Below are 8,117 nucleotides of genomic sequence, written 5' to 3' on the forward strand. Positions count from 1 at the left end.
ATTATGCATTAGATAGTGGTAGTGTGAGGTTTTGGCACGAATCAGTGCTGGAAATCAGAATTTCAGATTATCAGAACCTGGATCGGTCAGCAGACCGATCCAGTGCCATTCCTTCTCCTGGATCGGTCAGCCGACCGATCCAGATGGATACAGTAGCTTACTGTATCCCCCAGGATCGGTCAGCCGATCGATCCCTCCGCGAACAGAGAGTTCGGGACGCATTCAGAAGTCACTGATCGGTCGGCCGACCGATCAGTGAGCCACTGATCGGTCTCACCGACCGATCAGTGAGCAGCTGGATCGGTCGACAGACCGATCCAGCCAGTGTTCGCGTGGGCGCCAGTGGATCGTTCCACGGACCGATCCAAAGCTCCAGTTTCACCTCCCTAGTATAGCTATGAATATCTAGAAGGTAGTTGGATATGAAATCTCACTCTCACAGAGTTAACAGAGGCAACTACAATAGTTTAGTAAAATTTTATTTTACCCAGCTTCCGCACAGTACACAGTAGTTTCAGTAGTTAAGGTAGCGATCCGGCTCACAGCTTAGTACCCAGGAGTCGGGTCGTTACACTACACCACCTGTAAAATATTTTGGATCTATCTAGTGATATTTCAGACTTGCATTGATTATGTTCTATTTTTTTTTTCAAAAAATACTTTCAAAAATGGTTTTATCAAATTATAAGTTAAACTTGTTTGTTTTCAAAACTTTCCATTTTTAGATTTCAAAAATAGTTTTGGCCTTAGATTAGTTTTGAATCCTTAGAAAGCATGTACCCATAGGTCTAGTTTTTGAGCATCTCACCAACACCTTAGGTTTACCTTGCTTGTGTTTGACAAACATAGAAAAGGGTGACATGCATAGGCCAATTGTCTGGACTTAAGATGCTTATTTCAGTGCATCAGCATAAGTCTGGACGTTAAATACAACTCAAATATTAATCAGATTAAGTTGATCAGTCAAGTCAACTTAATCTGACTAACCAAGTGAAAGCTACTATCTTCTGATAGTCAGTTAGTACCTAATTGGTTAGACAGTTGGTTAAATTTAAGTATCAAGTTCAGGGGGAGAGTTAACTAAAATTTGTGTGTTTGAAAAATGTTTTATGTTTACAAAAAGTTAAACTTAACTAAGTGTTTGAAAAACTTGGAAGATTAATTCCACCTAATTTCCAAACCTGATTTAAAAAGTTGACTATTAAACTTTACAAATTTAGCTTTTATCAAATTAGCCTTAAAAATTTATTTTGGCAAAATTTAATCTCACTTAATTTTTGCTTTGTTTTGAAAAAGTGAAAAGTAAAAGTAAATGTTACTTAAACCAAAATTTTTTTTTAAAAGTTGAAAAACCTAATTTAAAAATTTTTTTTCTTGAATTTTTGAACCGAACTCAGATATTTTTCAAGATCAGCTGTTTTACAGTAACTCTACACTATGTGTACCCTTGTTTCTTTTGATGAATGCCAAAGGGGGAGGGTTAGGTGGTTAAGTTAGAGCAACTAAATGCAAACTTGAAAAACTAACTTAAAACCCTCGAAAATCATGCTTGATTTTTGCATATATTTATCATTAACTTAACCAGGTTGTCATTCCATCAAAAAGGGGGAGATTGTTGGTGCGGTTAGCACTAACGGTCTAACTCAGGTTTTGATGAATGACAAATCAGGTTAAGTTAGGTTCGTCGTTATCTAACACTCTGATCGAGTGTGCAGGATAAGTCCAGCTAGGTCGACGGGCTGACCGGATAGCTGGCGAGAAGTCCAAGCGGGTCGACGGGCTGACCGGACGCTTGGCAAGAAGTCTAGCTAGGTCGATGGGCTGATCGGATAGCTAGCAAGAAGTCCAGCTAGGTCGACGGGCTGACCGGATAGCTGGCAAGAAGTCCAGACGGGTCGAAGGGCTGACCAGACGTCTGGCAGGTAAGTGAGGTAAGTCACTGGAGGGGAGTGACTGCGAGGACGCGTTCCCGGGAAGGGAACATTAGGCGTCGATCCGGCTTAGATCCATTTCGGATGTCTAAGTCGAGATCGTGACTAGATTCTGGTCTCGGAAAGACGGAATCTAAGTCATACTAACTTATGCTAATTCATACTATTATAAATGTGCTAATAATCTGTTTTGCAGGATATATATTGCCTCGGACTAACTTTGTTTTGCAGGAAAAAGGAGATTTCTGGAACAAGGTGGTCCGGGCGCCCGGAAGGCAAATTATATCCAGCCGAGTCGTCGCCACGTGGAGCATCACGGTTTGTGCAGCTACGTCGCATTCCAGGCGCTCGGAAGGGATCCAGGCGCCCGGAACAGCATATAAAAGAAGCCCCAGGCAGGAGCTTCATTAAGATTTTATCTGAGAACTCTTCTACTGCTGGTCTTGCTGCTCGACGTTCAGTGCGACGCCAACAACGCTCCGACAAAGTGCTCCTTCAGTTTTTATTTAATTTCCTTGTCGGTATTGCTTTATTTTCACTAGCATTTCCTGTATTCATTCTATAATCATATTTCGATTTGTTAGTGATTGCCCAACGAAAGTGGTCAAGGACCACGGGCCTTCGAGTAGGAGTCGTCACAGGCTCCGAACGAAGTAAAAAACATTTGTGTCTATTTTACTTTTCCGCTGCGTTTATACTCTAAGTTTTCGAATCGATATTCAACCCCCCCCGTCTATCGAATCTAACGGTCCTACAACATTAGATTGTATGACTAGAGGGCCCTAGTGATAAGGGTATCCCTTTAACCGGACGTCTAGGGTATCATTTTGAAAGGAAGGACGATTCTCCACAAGCAAGCATCTAATTAGGTTTAATGAGTTATCTCTAATCCTATGTTAATAAGTGTCTTGTGTAATCTAGTGATTGTATGACTTGGGGGGGGATCATAGTGACAAGGGTATGCTAGGTTACCTCTTCTACTTAGTGGCATCGGATACTAATAGAGGTAGCACTTTGACATGACCGTCGCAAGGTAGTGCCGGTATTTAGTTAGACTTCCTACATGTTCATAAGGATGAAAGTAAGAAGATGAATAATGCATAGTATATAGGGACATTAACTAGCATCATAGTGAAACCAAACTCCTAGAATCATTCCTCCAAACCAACTCTCTCTCTTTGTTCACTAGCACTCACACTCTTTCCCTCTTGCTTCTCTCTCTCTCTCTCTCTCTCTAGTGAGTGAACGTCCTCTCGATTGTCTAAATAATTCACCATGTAAAATTGACTGGTACTTAATCAACAGTCCCCATGAGATTGATATTTTATTACTTGACGACAACCGTGTACTTGCTGATTGTACACATTAAGTTTTTGGACGTCATTGCAGGAAACTATTTCTAATTAATATTAGTTGATTAGCATATAATTAATATTTGTTTGTAATTCCGTATTTATTTTTTCTTGTCATTAGTTTATAGTTCAGTTTTTCTTTCCTTAATTTCTCCGTTCTCTTTCTTATTTTTAATTCTATATTTTTGTTTTGTTTTCTTTAGTCTTTACATTTTTTTTCATCTATGAGCACTAACATGTCAAGCAAGCCTTAGAGAGAATTTTATGTACCTATTTTTGCAAGATTTATATCTCCCATTGTGCAACTTCATATTGAAGTAAAAAGTTTTCAACTAGACCCAGAGTTAATTACCATGATATAAGGTCACAAATTTGGACGAGAAGTATCAGAAAACCCATATATACACCTCGAGACATTCCTAGAATATTGCAACATGGTAAACTATGAAGGAGTGTCAGGGGATGAAGTTTGGTTGATGATATTTCCTTTTAGTAGCAAGGATAAAATAAGGACTTAGTTTTATTCTTTCTGTCTTCAAAGCATTACAAGTTGGGAACAATTAGAGCAACGATTTCTGAATTCTTTTTTCCCCCAAGGAAAATAGTGTACATGAAAAATTGCATCCAAAGCTTTGTTCAGATGGATAGAGAACCAATATTTGAAACATGGGATAGATTTAAGAGTTTATTACAACAATATCCTCATCAAAATTTAGAAAAATAACTGACTCTGCACATATTCTACAAGGGATTTTTTTTGAGTAAGAGATTTTTGGATTCAACTGTTGGAGGTTCTTTAATGAATAAAAGTCTAGATGAAGCATACACATTAATTGAGAAAGTGACACTAAATCTCCAATAATGGTCAAATAAAAATTTGAAGACACCTTCGTTAAGAATCCCAGATGTGCAAGCCATTAATGCAATCGAGAAAGTTAAGCAAGAGTTAGTGTAACCACCCAAGTGTATTGAAAACTATACTAGAAACTTCAACAAGTCACTAAACGAGGAGTTCGAACCATTGGAGGCTAAGTTAGAGAAATTGACTTCAAAATAGTTTAATCAAGACCTTCCTCCAACACAACCAAAGTCTAGTGAATATTGTAATAATTTCAAGCTGAGAAGTGACTGGAATAGTATTAAATTTTAGAAGAAAGATGGGTATGGATATGAGATGAGGAATAAAAGAGAATAACAAAATCTCACCTCCATGACTCCAACAAAAGACTATAGGTCACCAGTACCATTTCCTCAATGGTTGATGAGTTCAAGCCTAAACAAACAATTTGAACCTCTCTTACATATTCAAAGAGAATCTGTGGAAAAGAAAGATAAAATAATTCTACCATCTCCACCGAGAACTTATGTACCATCCACCCCCTTTCCACAGAGGTTAGTGCAAACAAAGAAATATAAAGAATTTGATGAACTCTATAATGATATGGTGGAAACATGCAACTTTTTGGATATAGCTACTAAAGCTATAGGTGGTTATAATATTTCAGATTCTTCTGATGGAGATTGTGATGATGATGCAGTAGTTTGTAAATTTTTAGATTTACCTATGGAGGTTAAAGGTTTATATAGTGATATAGAGTTTTTAGATGATGATGGTGATGAGTATGCTCTGCATGAAATTTCTGATGGTGTTGTTGATCCTTCTATTAACGATATTGATGTGTACTCTTCACCGCTTCTAATGCTATTGATGTTGTAGATGAAAGTGTAGGGACTTTTGCTATGGAAGCAATGCCCCAAGAATCATTTCCTTTGATCACACAACCACTTGGCACAATGGGAGTTGTAGAGATTGAATTTATTGATGATATATGTGTAGGGACTTTTGCAGTAGAGGCAGAGTCCTAAGAATCACCTTCTTTAGAGGCACCACCACTTGAGCTAGAGCAAGAACCTTTACTTGATCCAAAGGGAGTCACATTCAATTGTTTAGAACATTTATGTACCTCTTTGAGATGCAAAGTAAGTATCACTAGTGACCTTTTAGAAAACTTCATAGAGGTTTCCGTCATTGATTTTATTGGATGTGATTCATCTTTTAATACATGCTCTGTTAAACCTAATATTTTTTTAGTTCTTTCTTATCTTTCTTTTGTATGGGAGGTGTGCTCTTTCTTTGCATGTGTAGATTTCACTTGGGTCAAAAAATTAGAAGCTCAATCTAAACCGTCTTCGACCACTTGAAAGAACTTCCAAGAAGGTAAAGATGGAGGGAGCGATACTATAATTTATTATTAGGACCAAAAGAAATTTAGATATCTCCATAATGGTATGATATTATCCACTTTGGACCTAAACCCTCATGATTTTGCTCTTGGACTTTATCCAAAAGGCCTCATACCAATGGAGATATTTTTTTCTTATAAACTCATGATCTTTCCCTTGTATTTTTAATATGGGACTATGTTAGTAATCTTGCAGCCTCAACAATCCCCCCACCTCGCTCAAATAAAGAACCACATGGTCCCTTCAAGCACCGGGTCACTCTTGACTTGCTCAGGGTCTCCCCTCAAGGATTAGGTCACTGACCTACTCAGGGCCTCTCCTACTTTATTCAAGGTTTTACCCACATGGTTCGATCTTGGATCATGGCTCTGACTCGTGCTTCTTTCAGAGGTTTGTCTGGTGAAGAGTGACCTTGCTCTGATACAAATTATTAGGATTAAAAGAAATTTAGATATCTCTATAATGGTATGATATTGTCCACTTTAGGTCTAAGCTCTCATAGTTTTTCTCTTAGGCTCTACCCAAAAAGTCTCATACCAATGGAGATATCCTTTTCTTATAAACCCATGGTCTTTTCCATGTGTTTTCAATGTGGGACTATATTTGCAACCTTGCAACCCAAACATATATCTCCTATGATGAAAGATCTCACCATAATAAGAGCCCTTGGTAAGAGGGTGTTGAAATATCTTACCCCTCCAATAGCGAGATTTAGATGAATCTAATGAGGTGGTCAAGCTAATGACCTTAAATAAGCACTTATTCGGAGACAACCCAAGTTCTTTTCTATTTTTCATTTCAGTTTATAGTTTATTTTTAGTTTCTTAATAATAATCTAAATCCTCTACTAATTTTTCATGTTTATCTTCTTTGTATAGGAGTCAAAGATTAGGATGAACATTGCTACCTGATGAAGAAGTTAATGACTTAGGTGTTTACTAATGGATCCAAATGAAATGATAGAGGGGAGGGTGAATATCGCTTGTTAAAAATTTTCTTTTCGTATCAATTCTTAAAATAAATATCAAAGTAAGGTAGGGGAAAATAAGATAGCAAAAGAAAGACAGAAGACTCAGGTGGTTACTTAGTTCAGAACCTTTGTCGACTCCTACTCCAAGGTCCACGATCCTTGATCACATTGTTGGACAATTCACTATAATTTTTTCCCTGAAATCTTTATAAAGAAGTAATTAGTACAAGGAAAGAATGATAGTGATACAGTATTATCTTCTTGTAAGAATGCAAGCTACAAATAAAATATACCAACAAAGAGTAGATGATTAAGTGAGTCGACACTTCTCAGTGTAACAACTTTCATGTGTAGTAGTGGTGCAGAACAATAAAGTCACAAGAAGAATGTGATAGAGGAATGTTAAGAGAGTTGTATCTTCATAACAGATCTCGAGGTTCTTTTATAAGCTAGGTTTGGCCGGCTGAAAACCCTTTCAGTGGACTAATCCTTTTATTAGCCGACTGAACCCCTTGCTTTCATTCTTCACTAAGATATGATCTTCACGCATTTATTGTTTGGTCAATCGAACAGAGTAGTTTTCCTATTCATCGAGATTCATCATTAATTCTCCATTAATGCATTAATTGTTTGGTCAAATGATCCCTGGGTTCGATCGACTGATAGACTTATCTTCCATGTTTGCTTCGGCGTGATCTAATCTCTAGTTTGAATCAATCTGGTTTGGTTGACCAATCCATAGGTTTGGTCGACTAATAAGACCAGTTACTGTAAAATAGAGTTAAACAAATATTCTTGTAAAACAAAGTTAAACATATATTCCTGTAAAAAAAAGTTAGGACAGTAATATATGATGCATGAGTAGTAATTAACAGTAAACTATCTTGATCTCAACTTGAAAACCTTCCCAATTTTTTCAGTTGGATCAGCGACCTAAGGTTGTTCCTTTCTAGAACATGACCTCACCATCGCTCCTCTCCAATTGCTTACCTCAATCTATGTAACGACCACCCTTCTTACTACTACTGCACTCTAAGGATGACCGTTACTTGACTACTAACTCTACTTAACCGGTATGATAAAAATCTTTAGGAAAACCCTACCGAAAAATTTCGGCAGAGTCTCCCCTGTACCGGTGACCATATCCGTAAATACATACAGAATATACTCAGCCACAGGCGGCTGGAACATATAATTTCACAACCACGCAGTATAATAGCTCAATAAAAATATGAAACTACTCTAGCAATGGAAACAACCATATCACTCCAACAATAGGAGGTATCAAACTACAAATGCGGAAATAAACTCAATCTCAATATAACATTAAAAGAGAACTAAGGAAAAAGTCTTGACAATTTTGCCAGCTAATTCTGGATCTCTCCATAGTCCTGGCATCACACACACTGTCACAGCATCTCCTTGTCGCCTTCCTTCTTATACTTTTCCTTTTCCTTTATCTGCAGTAGGAGGAAAATAGTATCTATAAGCTAAAAGCTTAGTGAGCGCTATCCTACTCACAAAAACTCGATATGCATGTATATAAATAAAAACATGCTAAAACTGAATGCTAACATGTAGAGCTACTCATGCTCATAAATAGCAAAGAATTCAACTAAC

At 37.5% G+C, this 8,117-nt stretch overlaps 1 non-coding gene across 1 annotated transcript; it reads right to left on the minus strand.

The window, feature by feature from the left end:
• Positions 1-3,891: 3,891 nt before the first annotated feature.
• LOC122013190 lies at positions 3,892-3,997 on the minus strand. The gene has a single exon (XR_006120517.1). It is a non-coding gene; the product is annotated as a small nucleolar RNA R71 (small nucleolar RNA).
• Between the last annotated feature and the right edge of the window lie 4,120 nt (positions 3,998-8,117).

This window comes from Zingiber officinale, chromosome 8A, assembly GCF_018446385.1.
Source record: "Zingiber officinale cultivar Zhangliang chromosome 8A, Zo_v1.1, whole genome shotgun sequence".
Taxonomy (NCBI): Eukaryota; Viridiplantae; Streptophyta; class Magnoliopsida; order Zingiberales; family Zingiberaceae; genus Zingiber; species Zingiber officinale.